Source organism: Octodon degus, unplaced genomic scaffold, assembly GCF_000260255.1.
Source record: "Octodon degus isolate 3935 unplaced genomic scaffold, OctDeg1.0 scaffold00019, whole genome shotgun sequence".
NCBI classification, from domain to species: domain Eukaryota; kingdom Metazoa; phylum Chordata; class Mammalia; order Rodentia; family Octodontidae; genus Octodon; species Octodon degus.
The window spans coordinates 5,384,401-5,404,708 of record NW_004524595.1 but is presented as its reverse complement, the minus strand read 5'-3'; the positions used below and the strand labels follow the sequence as shown (position 1 = coordinate 5,404,708).

General features: G+C 45.2%; 2 pseudogenes; one reads left to right on the top strand and one right to left on the bottom strand.

Moving 5' to 3' along the window:
• Positions 1-399: 399 nt before the first annotated feature.
• LOC101570894 lies at positions 400-14,151 on the bottom strand (annotated as a pseudogene).
• A 608-nt stretch (positions 14,152-14,759) lies between these two features.
• On the top strand, positions 14,760-18,070 carry LOC101570496 (annotated as a pseudogene).
• The last annotated feature ends 2,238 nt before the right edge of the window (positions 18,071-20,308 follow it).

The window sequence follows — 20,308 nt, the reverse complement described above, 5'->3', positions numbered from 1 at the left end:
TAGCAATAGGAACTAATACACATTTGAATATATTTCAATATTATTATTTCCAGGAATTAAAAAATTCCGTGCATTTTATTTTTGACAAACTTGAAACACCAGTGTGACTAGTACTCAGATCAAGAAACAGATATTCCCACCATCCAAGAAGCCTGTCTTTGCCTGGCTCTAGTGGATATTCACTTGCCCAGGATAATAGTAACGCTGATTTTCATTGTTAGAGATTAGTTTGGCTATTAAGTAAGTTTTTTTGGGGGGGCGGGGTAAAGACTGCTCTATTGGTGACATTAGTACAAGTCAATAAATATTGATCCCCAAAGAAAAGCTCAGTTATTTATCATATTACTGATCCAGAGAGCCAACTGGAACCGAGCCACGTAATCACTGAATTGCCTGAAATCACTCCAGCTCCTTGGGAAGCCATGCCATAGCCAGCGGGTGTATGGCGTACACCATTCCACCCACTGTGAGAATCGTAGTGGCTCTATACAAGAGGGCCTCAGCTACCCCACCCTTTAGATGCACTGGAATTCCACTGTCTTCCTGAAAAAGCTTTTGTTTCTGTGGAACTTTATTTTCAAAATGCCTGTGTGAAGCAGTGCTGATGGTCCTCTGAGAAAGCTGTTGGAGAGCCAGCAGATTCCACAATATCTTGCTGGGTTACAGCCCACCAACCATGAAGACCACCAAGAACAAAAGCTCTAAAATTCGAGAACGTTTTTATTTATTTTTGGCTTCTTCAGGCTGCCTTAAGAGCAGGTCTATTAAGTAGAATTATAAAGTATATAATCCTGTGTATTATGTTCAATACTTTTTTTGTGGTGGTATCAGGGATCGAACTCAGGACCTTGAACTTGCCAGGCAGGCATTTATTCCACTGAGCTATCTCCCCAGCCCTCAATAAGTTTTTGAAATTCACACTTTCTCCTGTGGTTTTGTTAATTCTCATTACTGTACAATCAGCCCTTTACATGTACAAGTTATCCTTGGGTTCAACCGATCTCAGAGTAAAAATGCTTGAAAAAAAATTGTGTCTATATTGAACACATATAGACATTTTTCTCATTATTCTTTAAAAACAGTACAGCATAGCAACTATTGGTATGTGTATGTTACATGCAAAACTGTGCCATTTTCTTTTTTTTTTTTTTTTTTTTTTTTGTGGAACCGGGGATTGAACTCAGATCCTTGCGTTTGCCAGTCAAGCGCTTATCCTACTGAGCCATCTCCCCGGCCCTAAATTATGTTACATGCTATACTCTTTTATTTTATTTTTATTTTTATTTTTTGTGGAACCGGGGATTGAACTCAGGCCCTTGCGCTTGCCAGGGAAGCGCTTATTCCACTGAGCCATCTCCCTGGCCCTGTGTCATTTTATATAAGGGACTTCAGTCTCCACCCCCAGAGGGCCTTGGAACCAGTCCCTACACACGCCAAGGGACACTGTACAATGCTGCATTATGTGGATATACCTAATGTATATAATATTTCTATTTTATTGAACATTTGGATAGCTTCAAGTGTAAGGCAATTACAAATATTGGCCATTTATTTTGCCTAAAAAAATTATGAGACTTGGAGATACAGTCTTCGTCAATTTTCTGAGTAAGTTCTGAATAGGTGAAAAAAAACCATTTCTAATGAAATATGTATGTATATATGTTTTGAAATTCTGTGTAATTCCATAAATATGTGAGCTGTGATGAGATCGCAGGTCCACCCACACGTGAGTGTGAGCCCCCCATTCTAGAATTATGTGACTTATTTATACCCCAAGCTCATATCAGTATTCTCAGTAAGCATTTTTTTGGCATAAAATTTTCTTTCATGTTCAAAGCCCCCTTGACATGTATCTGTGGACTATTGGCCTCAATACTCCCTCCCACAGGACATCTCCTACTGGGATGAGAGTGACAGTAATGCCTTAAATCAATATCTTGTGTCACTGATAATGCTTTTCAGCATCTGATTTTGCACTCACAGCAGACCACATGTCATTTATAAAAGGTGGATTTGGAGTTCAGAGACATTGAGTGGATTGGAAAACGACTCAATCTTGCAGGAAAAACAAACGCAAGTGAGTACATCTCCCTTCTCTCCCTTCCCTGGAGAATACTGCAGTCCCACAGAAAGCCCAGAGGGGACAGGAAGATTCCTAATTGTTTCTAGGATCAATTTAAGTCTTTTCTGCAACCTGCTATTGTGAACCTTTAAATCCATGCATGTCCCACAAATCTGTTTAGAGCAGTAGTTGCGTCTACTGGGCATCCACCAGCATCCTGCCTGACTTGTTTCCCTTTGCAAATCAAACCCACTTGGCCTCAAACCACCCTTGTTTCTCTCCTCAAGTTCCCATTCTTTCCCCCAGCCCTAGCCAGCACCCTTCAAACACTACTGGGGCTTTAGCTACTTAAATGTTATTAATAATTTAAAAAAATTGCCCACTCATCGTAGAGCATCATGAATCCTTAGCTGGGCTGGAGTCTGTTATGGGTTCTCAACACAGAAACCAGACCAAAATCCAATTATTAAATTTTATGAGCCTTTATTACCAGGCCCAGGACTGCTTGACCATTCTCATGCAGGAAAGGACAAACGGCAAGAGAGCCTTAGAAGTAAGAAGTTTTAAAGGTAAAAACTGCATCCTGTTTGGCAAACAAATTTGTCATTTAACATAGAAGAATACCTTGAGGGACAGCGTGACCATTACTCAGCATACATTTTTTCCTGGGAGCTTGGGCACAGCCTCCCGGCTTTGTTGTCCCCTTTAGTTTTCCCTTTGGTGGCAGTTTAAACATAAAAGAGGGGCTGGTGAGATGGCTCAGTGGTCTAAAGCACCTACTTGGAACAAGCTTAGCAAAGCACAGGGACCGCGGTTCGATTCCCAGCACCACATGCCAGCCAGCCCTGCCCCTAGGTGGGCTGAGCTGGCCACACACACACACACACACACACACACACTAAATAAATAAATAAATATATAAATGTTAAAAAAAATAAACATAAAAGAATGTGAACCTGGTGTTGTCTAATTCTTGTATGAGGTACACCTGTGTACAGTGGTCTTGATTACCATAGCAACACTTTATAGTTGGTTTTATATAGTTAGAAACATTTTGACCTTTACTTTGATTTATTTTGTAAGCCTGTTCTGCTAACTCTCAGCCTATTGATGATTTATTGACAGTACTCCAAGCCTCCTTGCGGTCTTACAAGGAAGCAGTCACAGAAAGTTGAGCAAAGTAATTTGTTTTTACATTTAGTTTTACATTAACTCATTACATTAGTTTCACATTAACCCTTTTCAAAGTCCCTGGTGCCTTGGGCATTAGGCTTGGGCATAGGCTGGGGAGGGTGGCTTCAGTTGGGCTTGGTCACACTCTCTGCAGTCCTGTGGTCCTGGAAGACAAAGTTAATTTTCTTTATTCTGTGTGCAGTGTAAAAGCATTCCAGTGAGTCCTTTAGCAAATGCTTGATGCTCTTCTCTAACACTCAAACTTTGTTCAAATGTCACCCACAATGGGAAAGTCACTATACATTAAAGGAATTAAGTTTCCTTTTTTGGGGGGGTGGTCTTTTTTAAGACAGGGTCTCGCTATGCAGTTTATGTTGGCCTTGAGCTCACTTTGTAGCCCAGGCTGGTCTCAAACTCTCAATGATCCTCCCACCGCAGCCTCCCCAAGCACTGGGTTTACAGGCAATCTGGCAAGGGAGATAGCTCAGGGATCTAACTGCCTGCCTGGCAAGCGCAAAGACCCAGATTCAATCCCCCATGCCAGCCCTGCCCCAGGCATGCTGTGCTGGCCACTGAAACCGGGTGTGGTAGCGCATGCCTGTAATCCCAGTGCTGGGGAAGCTGACGCTGGAAGATCACTACGAGTTCGAGCTGCATAGTGAGACCGTGTACCGAATATATAAATAAATAAATAAGATTAAAAATAATAAAGATGTGATTGAAATGTAAGGTGAATGTTTAAATAAATATATTACAGTAAAAGAGATGCACATTGCCATTAACCCTCTCAAAATAGTTCGCCTCCCCCTTAGAATACATCTTATCATTCTTTTTTTTTTTTTAATTTTGTCTGTTTATTTATTTTGTGTGTGTGTGGCCAACTCAGCCCACCAGGGGGTGGGGCTGGTTGGCATGTAGTGCTGGGGGATTGAACTGCGGTCCCTGTGCTTTGCTTACCTTAGCTTGTTCCAAGTAGGTGCTTTAGACCACTAAGCCATCTCACCAGCCCCATCTCATCATTCTTGCCAGTTTTTGAAGCAGTTCTCAAAGTCTTTTTTCATGTGTTTATGGGATATGATCAAAGATATGGTGAACTCTACTGCCAAGTACCATTCAGTGCAAAGGCAAGCTGGTGAAGATATTACCACATCTCTACCCCCGCCCAGTTCTTTGGGTCTGGTACCATGTCATGCCTGCTTCTTCCCCAAAGCCAAAATGATTGTGGAAGATAAATGTTTTAGATCAATTCAGGACATCAAGGCAGCCACAACAGTGCAAGTCAAAAGACACAAAAAAGAACTTCCAAAACTGCTTAAGAAGGGCCAGCCAAATAGCTCAGCAGATTAAAGAGCCTGCAAGCAGGCGCAGGAGCCAGGGGTTTAATCCCCAGGCCTGCTGTGCTGGCCCCACCCCTGGGGCTCGGCAATTGAGACTGGGCATGGTGGAGTGAGCCCCTAATCCCAGCTCTTGGGAGGCTGTAAACAGGGGGATCATTATGAGTCTGACTTAGTAGTGAGACTCTTGAACACCCTGTAGGCCCTTCCCTAAAATACAAAATAAATAAATAAATAACATAAACAAAACTCCTTCACAAAATGGCAAGTACACCAGGATAAATGCAGTAAAAGCAAGGAGCATAGTTTGAGAGCAATTCATGGCAATGTGTCTGAGACTGTGAGGCTTTTTTTTTTTTTTTTTTTTTTGTGGAACTGGGGATTGAACTCAAGCCCTTGCGCTTGCCAGGTACATGCTTATTCTACTGAGCCATCTCCCCAGCCCCATGTGGTGCATTTTTAAAAATTTAAACATTCACCTTATTTTTTTTGTTGTTGTATTTTTAGGGAAGGGTCTACAGGGTGTTCAGGGTCTTACTACTAGACCGGACTCGTAGTGATCTGCCTGTTTACAGTTCCCAAGAACTGGGATTACAGGCACGCACCACCACGCCCAGTCTCAATTGCCATCTCAGGGCACCTGGGTGGTGGGGCTGGCATGGCAACCCAAGGAATCGAACTCCTGACCCCTGCACCTACTTGCAGGTGCTTTAATCCGCTGAATTATTTGGCCAACCCTTTATTCTCTTTAAAATAAATAAATAAACTATGTGCAAGGAAACCTAGAGACCTCCCCTTTCACTAGACATGAGAGAAGATGAGGGTTCAGTGGCATTGGCACCCAGTAGTGATCTACAGACACCCATTTTTGGTTTCTGCTACCAAGAAAGCTTTGCTCCCAGTATCGGACAACAGTTTCTCAAAATGTTGGTTACTTTACAATTTCTCGGCATATGTTGTTTGTGAAAAGAAATCTGGGCATTCTACCTGATCTGCCCTGGGGAAAGCGCTGCTCCTCCAGTGGGTGAGGACTCTGAACAACCTGATCCTCCACCGCATCTAGGATTTTCTCTTCTTGTCCACCTGGCCATCCCCAGGGACAACCGTATCTGAGAGCAGTGAGAGGTCAAGAGCCTTGGCCTCTAGAGTGGCTACCTGGGGTCACTTTAAGAAGGATCCAGGTAAGAACCCCCAAGAGAAGGAGACCAAACAAGCTATGGGACAGGCAGTAGAGATCAACCGCAAGAGCAGCCCCACGTCCTCGAAGCTTCCCCTTTATCCTGGCAAAAGTCCCCCCTCCGACCATATTCAAGACCTGTCCAGCCTCCTTTCAGGATCCTTGGCCTGGCTAGCATCCTTGCCTTCCTCTGGTGGACACCACACGTCCTGAGTGAGTGCCCAGGTCCGAACAGCTGCCATAAAAAGTGGTCTTCCAGGACACAACGCAGTGGTCAAAAAGATTGTTGTAACCATGCAATACCACGAATACCTGTATGCCTTGGACCAAGCCTGGGGCTAGGGAAGGCGCAAACCATCATCAGGGTAGATGAGGTGATCACTGAGGAACTTTACAATTTATTGGTAATCTACATGCATTTCCACCTATTACCTGTAAGCAAAATTTTTTTTAATATTTTCATGATAAAACTTGAGCTTACGACTACATGATTACATCATACATGAAAATGGTAGTGTGAAGAGAAAAGAGAGAGAGATCAGGCTGGCAAAGATGACAGCCAATATGCGCGTGCCTTTGGATAAACATCACTGAGCAATGGGAGCAGCAAAAATGTCTAAGATATTTCAATTTCTTTCTATGAAGCCACACAGATAGATCATACTGACTCCAAACTGAGAAACAAAGCTCTGGGGATTCTCTGAGATAACGGTTCTCTTTGCTTCCCATGCTGCTTTCCAGGAAGCCACAGCACAGAGACTGCTGAGCCCATCAGAAATATCCCCCCCTTTTGTCTCCATGGCAACGGGGTCATCCAGGAGAAGCAGTAGAACATGCCAAGAGAGAACAGAGAATAGGCCGAGTCAAAGTACTTGCCAAAGTCATGGGGCACACTTAGGGACCCCGTTTCTCTCCCTAACCCCTCTTCCTTTCCCATTAGGAGTCTCCTTCACCCCCAATTCTGGCTGCACAGATGTCCCGGGCCTGGAACTCCTCATGGTACCAGACACCAGCCAGAAAATCAGAGAACTTGGTTCTAATTCTGAAGTTCATACTGTTGCCAAACCTACCTAACACTTTTCCCCCTGGCGCTGAGCTGAAGGCAGGGCTTCCTACTGAGCTGTATTCCTAGCCCTTTTTTAATTTTTCACTTGGACACAGGTGTCAATAAGTTGTTAAATTGTCCAGAGTAGGCTCACACTTGAGCTCCTCCTGCCTCAGCCCCCTGGAGTCCTGGGATTACAGGCATGTGCCAACACTCATGGCTCTGCCTCCCACTCTTATTATTTCCAAGGTTAAACTGAAAAAGCAGAGCTTACTTAAGTGGCACTGTTGTTCCAGGGAGGCTTGAGCTTTCTTAGAAACAACAAGAGTGACAGGAGTTTTCCCTCAGGGAGGCATCCATGACTCCAGTCTGCAGCTTTCTGTTACAGATCAGAAAATGTTTAGTAGATGCTTCTGAAATAAGCTGACAGATGCCCTTGAGTTGTTCCTTCTGGATAGAGCTTGCGGGCCAGGCTGTTCAGGTTTTCCTCAGTTCAGTCCTTGCGAGCATTTTCCAGTGTTTTGAATCCTGCTGCACGGCGGGATTCCCCATCCCCCCACCCCCATCTTCACACCACCCCACCCTACCCCCATCCCACCCCCATCCACCACCCCAGAAGTATCACAGCGCCACCTCCAGGCAACGCTGGGAACTGGGAGTAGGCGCAACACAGGTGTAGAGTACGCACTCTACGAATGTGGAGTCTGTGCGCTTGGTCTGGAAACCTGAGGAGGTTCTCGGCTCTTAGCATCTCAAAGGCGCATAATGAGCCCTCGGAGAGCTCCGAGGAGATAGATGGATCCCTTATCCAGAGTCCACATTAGCAGAAATGGCTCCCCTGACTCCAACAGAGGAGCTGTAAAGCCCACCAGTGTTAGGCTCATGTGTCTGTGCAGATGAGGCGAGGGAATGAATGAGTGGTGGTCGGAACACATGCTATCCAAAGGACATTAGAGGTGTTGAGGTTCCCCCTGAGCATCTGTCAACCTCTAGAAAGCCTGCCTAGTCCCAAAGGTGTAAAGTTGGCAGTTTTGGGGGCTTGCCCATTAGCTCAATTGTTTAACTGCCTGCTTAAACAAAGCAGTCAGGCTCAGGGTTCTGTGCCCAGATCCTCAAGCCTTACCAGACCTGGCCTGAAGGCTTCCGGAGCCGGCCAAAAGAAGTCTGCAGTTTTGTTTCAGATGCAGGCTTTTCAGAGCTTAGAGTAGCCAAGAGGGTCTTGGGGAGATGGGAGACAACAGGAACACTTGCTTCTTGCTCTCATGGTCAAGCAGGTCATCTATTACAGAAAACCATATACCCAAGGTCCCTGGATTATAGCATGGAAGCAAGAAATGTTGTCAAGTGGTCCTCATGAAAAATATCAACAGAAAGCAGACAAAAGAACTCACAGCCCTTGCTCCTCTCCTCCCATCACTTCCTACTCCTTAACTCCATGAAGCTTCCTTTAACCTACCCACTCCTCCCCCGCTCCATAGGTGCAATTCCAGGGAGTTCTGCACCTCTCCTCATATTTGTGATTCTGTGATACTGTTCTGTGAGGTCTTCAAAGATGTCTGCCATCTCCTCCACTGGACTGGGAAGGGCCCCTAGCTCATCACCTCATTCATGGCCCTCCTCAGAGTTCACTTGGCCACCACTGCTCTCTGGCTGGGCCCTGAACCAGCTCAGGAGAGTCCAGGGAAGACGTGGGTGGGACTCTGAAGCTTCCCACCTGGGAAGCACAGACATGTGGTCCACAGGTGAGCCTGTCAAGTGAGTCAAACTAATCCGAAGAAAGACAATCAGAAACATTACAGAAATGGCACTCAGAGAGTATCAAATGCATCTCCCTTGAGCAGGGAGCCAGGGAAGCCATGAGGTGCTCTCACTGTGCATTCACCTACTTCCGGATGGGCACTCTCTCCAGTCAGCCAAAGGAGTCAGTGCAGACTCTCTGTGATCCTCTCCCATGCAGACAGGGATGAGAGTAGAAGGCAGATGGTCTTACACCACTGACACCAGTTAGACCATGGAGAAAGGATAGTGATTCAGTCTAAGTAAAAATAAATCATTCTGAGGCATAATGAATTTCTTTCCAAGTCTCTTCTGATTCTTATAAAGGTCTACACACACACACACACACACACACACACACACACTCATTTTAATCCATTTATTGGCTCACATTTTGATGCTCTACAGAGCTAAATACTCAAGTCTGCTTTTAATGCTAGCTTGATGTTGTAGACAGCTGAGTTAGATAGATATATTAGAGGTGATCAGACAGGGCTGGGCCCTCAGAGGAGCCAGTATGGAAGATAAGACACAACTGGGGGAGAGACGGACACTCCAGCTGTGGGGCAGACCTCAAGACAAAAGATCAAACAAACACACCCACTTAACTCCCTAGAAATGGACATGGGGACTGATATCTAAATAGGTGCCAATCACCTAGAAAGGGCCAGGAAGAGTAGAGTCACTAACCCAAGCCCCTACAGGATAAGCCCCTGCTCTGTATTCATGGCCACTTGCTGCGTGACTTGCTTCCCTAGTTAATCCCGATTTAATCAATTTTACCTGAGCAATTTTGCTTGTAATCTTACTGGTTGACCATAGTTTTGCTCCACCTCATGTCCACCCAGTGAATTCCCATGTTTCCTACCTTGGACCTGCCTCACCTTGTGGATTTGCACTGTAAAAATCCCAAGACTAGGAACTTAGCTCAGTGTTGCAGCTCCTGCCTGGCAAGTTCAAGGCCCTGAATTTAATTCCTGGTAGCAAAAAACAAAATAGTAAAATTTTTTAAAAACTTACTGTTTTTGTTTTTTTTTTATGGAACCGGGGATTGAACTCAGGCCCTTGGGCTTGCCAGGGAAGCGTTTATTCTACTGAGCCATCTACCCAGCCCCTAAAAACTTTTTTTAATCAATATTTATTGACTTATTTAGTACAGGGTCTCCCTACATGGCTCAGACTCTAGTGATCCTCCTGTCTCAGCCTCCCCTGAACTGGGATTACAAGTGTGCGCACCACACCTGGTTTTGGTGGCCTACAAGGTGTGTCATGGGTTCTGGGGCTGGCACAGCATGCGGTACCAGAAATTGAACTTGAGTCCTTATACTTCCCAGGCAGGCACTTAGACCACTGAGCTATCTCCCCAGCTCCCCCAATTTTTCTTCTTTTTTTAATGTATTTAGTACAGGGTCTACAGGGTCTCACTACACAGATCGGACCCATAGTGATCCTCCTGTGTTCAGCCTCCCAAGCGCTGGAATTACAAGTGCACGCTACCACACCCAGTTTCAATCTTGTCTCAGTGCGCCCTGAGGGCAGGGCTGGCACGGCAAACTGGGGATGCACCCTGGTCCCTGCGCATGCATAAGCAGGCACTTTAATCCACTAAGCTATCTAGCTGGCCTAAACATTGTTCTCTTCATTTACTTTTTAAAAAATTGTTGCCAGCTCAGACCTGCCCTGAGGGCAGAGCTGGCACAGCATGTGATGCTGGAGATCAACTGTGGTCCCCTGTGCCTGCCTAAGCTTGCCTAAGCAGGCACTTTAGACTGCTGAGCTATCTTTTTTTTTCAGAAATGGGGATTGAACTAGGGCCCTTGCGCTTGCCAGGGAAGCACTTATTCCACTGAGCCATCTTCCTGGCCCCTGCTAAGCTATCTTGCCAGTCCCAACATTTTTTTTAAAAAGGAGTAAAAATCCCAAGAAAAGACAGGTTACCTGGCAACCCACGTGGGTCCCCTTCTATCTCTCAGACAGAAGCCTTCTTTTCCCCAATAAATATATTCTGCTCTTAACCTCCATTGTTCCTAAAATTCATTCTTCAGTTTTAGAAAACACAAACTCACCCCAGATATCTTTCAGGTTGGAGGTTTCTTTCGCCTATAGCACTGACTGAATAAAACTGAACTCACATCAGCTTTTCCATAGAAACAGCAGCAAGGAACAGGAAGCAGCCAACATGAAATTGGACTCAGATTCCATCACAAAACACAAGAGATATTGTAGTTAGTGCTTCCAAATAAAACTCCTTTTCTTCAAACTCTTTCATAGAATAAAAGACTCATTTTGGGAATAACCCTACTACCCAGACTCCTATCCATGCCTGAGTCTCCTTTAACCTATTTCTGCTTGAATTCTTCTATTGACTGGGACTTCATTCCCTCCTCAGGCAGCCCCTTCTACCTATTATTTCTGATTCTCTCATTTGAGACCCTACAGAACAGACCACATACCTCCCCAACATGACAGACTTTATATGAAAAAGACAGCTCTCAGTTCTTTTTAAAGTGACATGTGTGACAGTTCAGTTTTGTGCTATTCAAAGCAGCCAGAAAGACATGGTAGAGGCTCAGACAAAGCCTCTCTTTCATCCAATAGGACTGCTGGTCCTTATAAGGAGAGGAGGTTCAGACAGCTGTTCACAGAAGGAAGACCATGTGAAGACACAGGAGATGGCCATCTACAGGCTAATGAGCAGGACCTCAGAAGAAGTCAGTTGCTCTTACATTTTGATCTCAGATGTCCAATCTCTACAACAGTACAAAGTCAGAGTCCAAGGTTCAAGCCGCCAGTGTGGGATCCAGGACTTTGTTACTGCGGCCTTAGCAAATGGGTACTGTGCAGCTGGCCCCTTCCACCTGAATTTTGCTATCACAGAGCTATTTCCAGAAGCGGATTGAGGGGTGACATCAGAGATGGGCACAGAAACATGTAGAAAAGGAGAGTGAGGCAGTGAAACCTTGTGTCAGCAGATGAGGGGCAGCAACTGGGGTCCCAGTGAAGAGGACTCCCTACTCTCACAGGGCCCTTACCAATGGGGCCCTACAGACCAAATTCTGAGCCCTCTATGGGTGATTTTAGAACTCATAGGGGAACAAAAGCCCTGTGCTCACCTGCAGCCCCAAGGTGACAAGAACAGCAGGCTGCAGCCTCAGGAGAAAACCAGAAGATTCTGGCAGCACAAACCCCAGAGGCCTTCACACTGGCAGCAGACATTTAAATTAGAAAGGAATTGTAAGAGCAACTGGAGATCAACAGATAGATTCAGAACCAACTTTCATGTGGGCTGGTGCTCATTTCCTCCTTGTGGCAATTCTGTGCGGGGCTTCTGGGCGCCCAGCTTCCAGAGTGAAAGAAGCTCGGCTCAGGGAGGAAGAGCTGGGGAGGGCTCTGACTGGATCTCACAGCCTGTGCTCCTTTCCTGTGCCTCAGCCCCCTGGCCTGGGAGATGAAGTTCCTCTTCACTGAGGCTGTGGCATTAGTCTAGGGGAGGTTAGGGAGGTGTCTGGCATCCAGTACTCAGTAACTGGCATTCTTGGTACCACATGTAGTGATGCCGCTGAGGCAGTGCAGAGCAGGACCTGAGTACAGCTGCAGCCCCGCATCACAGCACCAACTATAAGGAGCAGACACCCTGGGACCAAGGGGGAAGCACAGGGACATGAACAGGGTGGCAGCCTTTGAGTGGCCTCCACAGGGAGCCTGAACCCTAGTGAGGTCATACTGGAGGAAGACCAGTGGGGAGCAGCTACAAGGAGCAGCTACTGGCCAGTCTCAGGGCCAGGACTTGGTAGGGCTCAGGGGCTTTAAGGAATTTCAAAAGATTGTCACTAGCTATTGAATACAATTGGTCACCCTCAGTTCCAAAGCACACGGACTAATGTGTCGTGACATCTTGAATTTATTTGGTACCTTTCCGTTAGGCAGATCAAAGCACTTCAAAATAATTTCCTCTGAACTTTTCTGAGAAGAAGCCAGGAAGGAAAAACCCATGTCATCTGCAAACTGCCCTTGATATCAGCCACAATCCCTAAAATAACTTTGTGATTTCCAGGAGGCTCTGGTATGTGGCCTCAGTGACACACTGGGAGCCGTCCACTTTACAGATGGGGAAAGCAGAGCCCAGGGGCGTTCATGCCTTCCCAGGCAAAATCTTGCCCATCCCAGCCTTCCATGGTACGCTGGCATTACCATGGCCAGTATCATGCCATGTAGACCTCAGCCAGCCCAGGTCCTTGAAAGCCAGGGTAGGCTGGCCTTTGAAGCAAATAACTCATGACATTGTCACAAAGACCCCATCCTCTGAACCCCAAGTTCTGAGCCAGTAGCTCTCTCAGCGCCAGGGCTCCAGCAAGCCTCAGCCCAGGAGGCACTCCATGGGTTTCCACGTTTGTTATTTCTACTCTCCTGGGGTGCCACCCCCCATTTCCTGCTGTGCTCCCAACACCTTCCTGCCTTCCCTCTACTCCTTTATGACTCTCCTTCTTCATTGGCCTGCGCCTCTCCATGCCCTCTGCCTTTGGCTTCATGCTCTGACAAAGACTTTTCTTTTTGTCCATACACCTCATCCACCCCCCTGAGAAAACCTGCTTTTTCCCTCTGCCCAGCTCCCTCTGTGCAACCCTGGGGGGAAAGCAGGAACTGGGCAGGCAAGGTGGAGGAGGGGCCTTCAGGCAGCCCAGACACAGAGGCCAAGAAGCGGCTGAACTGAGTCGACAAATAGAGTGTGTAGAGAGAAAGTGGAGAGCTCCAGATGTGTGCCCAAGCAAAAAGCCCTCCAAAAAAGAGTCTACTAATGGAAAACAGAGGTCCTACAGATGAAAATAAAATTGAGGAAGTGTCTAGAAGCCCTAAGAGGAGACATTATTAAAGGAAGCAGGGACACAATCTTCTACTTTGGCTTTTCCCTTACCCAATTCCTTGAACTAAAAAGATCCAGGGACTAGTTCACACCAAAGTGTAAATGATTGATTATACTTTTTAAAATGCTATTTTCAGAGCTAGTTAAGAAGAGTCAAAACCTTGGTCCCAAGGAACTTGTCTTGCTTCAGGCATTTGTAAGGGAGGTGGTGCAGGGGAATCTTCTCAAGTTTTTGAAATGGTTCCAATATACTTAATGAGACCAGCCTAGAAAAAGTTCAGGTAAAATTGGAAGCTATAGTACACTGGAGTTCCTGAACCAGCTCCGGCTAAAATCCAAGCTGCTGGCCTCACGCCTGCTCGGGCCCTTAGCCGGCTCGGCACACACACACTCAGGCAATGTGGGAGAACCTCAGCTGCTTCTGAGATGCCCTCTCCAGGAGCCACAGGGTTTGAAGCCCACTAGACCGGAGATCTCAGCCCAGATCTTGCTCCCCCACTCACTTGCTCTGTAACCATTACTTAACCTCTCCGAACTTAACCTCTCCGAACTTCAATTCTTTTATCTTAAAATATAGTCAAATTGTTGAAGGATTAAATCCATTGCTTTACTTAGCATACCGCCTGTCAGCTCCCTTAATAAGTAGTGACCTTGTTTTTATCATAGACCAAAAACTAACCTGGCCCCACCCATCCTCACCCACACATCCCAGGCCTTGGCCATGGGTGCCCCTCTGCTGCAGAACAGAGATGCCCCTCGGGAGGGAATCATCTGCAAGGGCAGAGCATGTGAATGCCAAAGAGGAGAAGGAGAATTATTGTGTTGAGAGGCAACGCCATCCGGATACTGGCCTGCACCAGCAGGATGCCACCAAGCCTTCATCCTGGCAGTGCAGCAGGGAAGGGTCTGGGCCCAGGCAGAATGGCCTCTTCCCTGGAGGAGCAGGTCCCTCTCCTGCTGACCTTCTAGCTCCTGCACAGGGCTCACTCTCCTCATGCCTGACCTGACTCCTCAGGGCTCTGACCCAAGATCGCCTTGTGGAGAATCACTCTCAGAGTTGCTCTGGGATTCCTCACAAATAGGAATTCAATGGGGGTTTCTTTTAATCCATTATTTATTGGTAACTGGGTCCAATTAATAAAGCTCTCCTGGAAAGGAGACCAGGCCCTCTGTCCAGAGACTTATGGAGGGTTTCTTCATGACTTGACTCCTTTTACCTATTTCAGGCTCCAGTTTAATGGCACATCCACCATGTCAAGATGTCATAATGAAAAGACTTGACTTCAGTATCAGTTACTTATAGATTTACAGGGCCTGGGAGGGATGGTAAGATGGGGTAAGGGAGTCACCTAGCTCAACAATGAGGGCAAGAGGGAAGGGAGACAGTGTCTCAGTTGGTCTGGGTCCATGTGTACACATGACCATGCATGCATGTGTGCACAGACACACACACACACACACACACATACCCTTATATACAATCACACACACACACACACACACACACACACACACACACACACAAGCAACTCTAGTAAGATGCATTCTAGGAAAATACACAGGCTATGGGGATACAAGTATATCTATAGGCTGCTAGTGGGGATGTTATCTGATATTTTCTCCATCAAAACCCTTGGGCTCCAGGGAGATAGCTCAGGAGCATAAGTGCCTGCCTGGTTCAAAGTCCTGAGTCCCAAGTTGGATCCCCAGTACCGCAAAAAAATAAAGCCTTGGGACTTGGGGTGTAGCTCATTGGTAGAGCACTTGCATAGTATGTGCAAGGCCCTGGGTTCAATCCCCAATATGATAAATAAATAAATAAATAAATCTTGAAGATATGAGTAGTCATGAGATTTCCCTTAACAAAATACTTAAAGATATGGGGCTGGTGAGATGGCTCAGTGGTCTAAAGCACCTACTTGGAACAAGCTTGGCAAAGCACAGGGACCGTGGTTCAATCCCCCAGCACCACATGCCAGCCATCCCCGCCCCCTGGTGGGCTGAGCGGGACCCCCCCCACACTAAATAAATAAATGTTTAAAAAAAATACTTAAAGATATCAAAATGGCTATTCAAAAGATACCTATTCTGAACTCTTAGCAAAAAATGCCAACCAGAAACAGTCCCTCAGAGCTCTTAACTGCAAGCAACAGAAATCATTGATGACTGGTGTAGACCACAGACAGGCTGCGTAAAAGGACACTATCTAGCTTTAGGTTGGGCAGCCAGAAACGGCAGGCACCAGAGACAGCGGGCCGTGTGCACTGGCACCCTATATGTGCCAAACCCCAGTTATCACCGTGCCACCAGCTCCTGGTTCTAAGCCACACAGGCTCACGTGGTAGGCAGGTCCTGTGACTGCCTACAAGTACATGCAACCACTTCCTCTAGAGGGCAGACGGCCCACCTGTTGTCACGCATACGGGCAGCTGAGACAAATATGTGCTAGTTGAGGAGATGGGTAAAAATAAAATATGAGACTTGGATACAAGTGAGATATTTCTCTAAAGGGGTGGAGAACTTGAATCTACAAACTGGTTCTAACAGAGCTTGACTTTTATTCCAAGCTGGTTCAGCTGGAGTGGGGGTAGTTGTGGCTAATCGATCTCCAGGCAATGTGGCCCGCTGGTGGATAGATCGCTATGCTCAGTGTAGCAGCAAACACCCTGCTTCTGCCTGACCACATTTATTCGTGGTCTGTGGTCTTACCCGCCTCAAGTGGGCTGGAGCAGGGAAAGGCCTGGAAAACTCCACCTAGCACAGATGTGAGGATGCCCCAGACACATATTCTTCGTGAGCCACTGGTGGGGCCCAAGGGCCTTCTGCTGTCTGTGAGGGTGAGGCTGTGGGACCTCAAGGGCAGAAGTCGTTTTTTCTTTTTTTTTTCTTTTTGCAGAACTGGGGATTGAACTAGGGACCTCATGCTTGCAAGGCAGGCGCTTATGCCACTGAGCTATCTCCTTAGCCTCCCAGAAATCACTTTTCTCTTCTTCCTGTGGGTGTCTTCATGCCCTTGTAAGGCAGTGAGTGTGGACTGTCCTGGCCCTGACCCAGAGAAAAAGCAGAAAATATAGAACGGATGCTTGAGAATGATGACCTCTCATGTTCTGTCCCTGTGGATAATTTTTTTCAGAAAGATAAAATTATGATTCATACTAATACAATGAACATGTGTTAAAAACTTTAACTCATTAATTCCTGATAGTTATAGTCAAAATGGATCAAAGGTTTAAATATTAAAAATTTCTTTTTTTTTTTAAATTTATTTATTTATTAACATTTATTTTGGGGTGTGTGTGTGTGTGTGTGTGTGTGTGTGTGTGTGTGAGTGTGGCCAGCTCAGCCCACCAGGGGGCGCAGCTGGCTGGCATGTGGTGCTGGGGGAATCAACCGCGGTCCCTGTGCTTTATCAAGCTTGTTCCAAGTAGGTGCCTTAGACCACTGAGCCATCTCTCCAGCCCCTAAATATTAAAAATTTCTGAGAGAACCCGTAAAATATAAAAGCTGTTTTCAAGGGCAATCCAAAAACCAATCATATGAATTTATTAATAGGTGGCCACTTTCACTGGAGAAAATAAATTACATCTTTAATGAAAAATGTATTTCCAGGGGCTGGTGAGATGGCTCAGTGGTCTAAAGCACCTACTTAGAACAAGCTTAGCAAAGGACAGGGACCCCGGTTCAATCCCCCAGCACCACATGCCAGCCAGCCCCGCCCCCTGGTGGGCTGAGCTGGCCACATACACATACATACACACACAATAAATAAATAAATAAAATTTAAAAAAAGAAAAATGTATTTCCAAGTGTATAAACCAGAAATATTTGCCTTCTAAGCTAGTGTCAGGGGCAAAGCCTATAGAATCTGATGTTCGAGAAAGGCCCAAGCCTGGCTTCCCAGGGAAGAGATGCTGGATTCATTTTCTGCAGGCAAGTACACACCACAAGAAAATAACTTAAAACAATACAAGGCTGGGCATGGTGGCACATGCCTGTAATCTCAACACTCAGGTGGCAGAGGCAGGAGAATTGCTTCTAAAGTCCAGCGTGAGCTACATGGTGAGTTCAAGGCCAGTCTGAACTATATAGTGAGACCCTGTCCCAAGAATAAATAAGCAAATGAAAAGGTTGTATGAAAATTTTAAAAATAAAATTAAAAACTCAATAGAAATGGCTATGTTTAACTTATCATTTTTCAAATAAATCATAATGGAGGAGAGTAAAATTCTTAGCTGAAACATAGAACATGATTATTTTGCAAGTTTGACCAATGTTTTCCGAGGATAAAGCAATATGATAGACAATGATAATATTTTTAAAATATCTAGAAGCATCTCATAAAGAATACCAATTTCTGGTCCCTGCGTCCACAGCCATCTCGAGGTCCCCTGTAGTGTCTGCGCTGTACGCGCTGCCGTGCCCAAGTGCCCCAAGTGTGAGAAGCAAGTGTACTTTGTGGAGCGGGAGACCTCGATGGCAAGGCCTGACATCGGTCCTGCCTAAAAAGTGTGGAAAGACGCTGACCTCTGAGGGTCACTCTGAGCACGAAGGCACGCCTTCCTGCAACCGCCCCTGCTACTCTGCCATGTTTGGCCCCAGTGGCTTTGGGAGGGGTGGTGCCGAGAGGCACACCTTGAAGTAGACCCAGGTTTCAGAGAGCCCATCCTTGACCACCTGCTGGGCCACTGGTCATCCAGGCACATACCAGGCTTTATCTCCAGAGATCCAGGGCTCCCAGCAGCCTCTCACATCCTCAATAAAGCTGAACACCTGGAAAAAAAATACTAACTTCTGAAATATTTAAATGCATCTACACCTAAAACTAGCAAGACATCAAACTTGATTTTTCCTAGCATCTCTCTTTTTACAAGTTGAAAATTAGACAAATGTATTAACTTTCAGAGTATCCCCTGGGGAGTCGCAAAAATGGTTTCAGGTTTAAAAGATACTCTAAAATTTTCATTTCACTTTTTACCCTAAATTTGAAGTCCAACTTGAAAAGGTAAAACAAGAGATGCCAGAGGAGATATTTAAAAAGGGTCATAGGTGACTGCCAAACTGTATTTGCTTAACTATTTATAAGAAAGTAGCCAAGATGGTTTAAAAATAAACACAAAAGTTAACACAATGTAAACACTGATAAAGACTCAGGTCTTTCATGAAGAATTTTGTTCTTTTTTTCTTATATTAAATGATCAAGGATATAATAAAATCGATATAAACCCCAATTTACAGTGGTAAGACATAAAACTCTTTCTATTAAGGCAGATTTTATGGAGGTAAAGAATTACTTTTTAAAAAAAAAAAGATTACTTTTTCCACTGTGTGTGAAGCCATTAATCAGCAAATTAAGTAAGCGAAACTAAGAAAAAATGAATTTTGTCAAAAATTTAACATATTTCACATATTCATGTTAATTTCTCTCCGACACAGCTGTCATAAATCAAGATAAATAAGGATCATTTGCTGGATTTTTGCTCCCTTCCTTACATTGGTTTATATTCTGGAAGAAACTTGGAGTCACCATTTCTCCAAGTGTGGTCTATGGGACCCCCAAGGAGTCCTCAAGACCCTTTTTGGGGTTCATAAGGTCAAAACTACTTTCATGATTATTCTACAACGTTTTTCTTCCCTCTCATTTCCTCTTAAATGTTGAACAAGGCTACATAACATGAGGCAAGCCCAAGACTGAATGCAAAAGAAGGCAAAAGAATCCAGCTGTCTTCTATTCAACCAAACATTAAACATATTTTTTAAAAAATTATGCCACTCTTCTCATTTGGGGAAAAATATAGTTATTTTTCCTAAACATATGCCAGCATGCAACAATTTTATCATAGCTCATTTCAAACAAATATTTTTAAAATTCTATGAGGAATTTAAATCACATAAGCAAAAAAAAATTTGGTGCCTTCAATAATTTAATGTATGTGAAAGGTCATGAACCCAAAGAGCTCAAAAGCTGCTGTTTTAGAAAGAACTACTCTTTTTTCTTTGAAAAAAATAAAAGACATGCTTCCTTGTATTTCTCTTTTATTGTTGTTTCTAGGGTGGTATCTGTTGTCATGTTGACTGTGACTTCTAGCCAAAGTGACTAATTTCTACTTGACAAAGAAAACTAAATGCTGAAAGGTTGAGACATGTCTCTCTGTCATGTTCACATATTTTTGTTGACAAACTCAGTTCTCAACACACATAACCCACATCTCTATGCCTGGAGCAATGCTTTCACCCTTTTGTATTAGTCAGCTCTCTATTGCTGTCAGTGAAGGCTGTCTTTAGCTCATGGCATCCGACCGAGGTTTTGGCCCATGGTTAGATTGTTCCCATTGCTGTGGGCGTGAAGGAAGATGCAACATCATGGCTGAAAGGCACAGCAAAGGGAAGCAGCTCACCTCAGGGTGCCAAGAAGCAACGAGAGCCAGTAAGTAAAAAGCAACGAGAGCCAGTAAGTAAGAGTCCAGGGACAAGCTCCGCCTTCAGAGGCACACTCTCAGTGACGTGCAGCCTTCAACTGGGCTCTGCCACCTAGTAGCCCATCCAGCTGTAAGCTCATCAGTGAATTCACCCACAAATGAGGTTAGTGTCCTCACGTCCCAGTTACCCGTTTAGGCCTCACCTCTGCATTGGGGACCAAGCCATCAATACTTGAGTATTTGGGGGACATTCATAATTAAATCACTATAACCTCCTGTGAGGGGCAAGAATGAACACCTTTGTGAACATGCTCCAAAGACGTAGCTTCTCTGTAACATACAAAACAGATTTTTAAAAATCTATGCATAGGGCCAGGGAGATGGCTCAGTGGAATAAACACTTCCCTGGCAAGTGCAAGGGTCTGAGTTCAATTCCCGGTTCCACCAAAAAAAAAAAAAAAAAA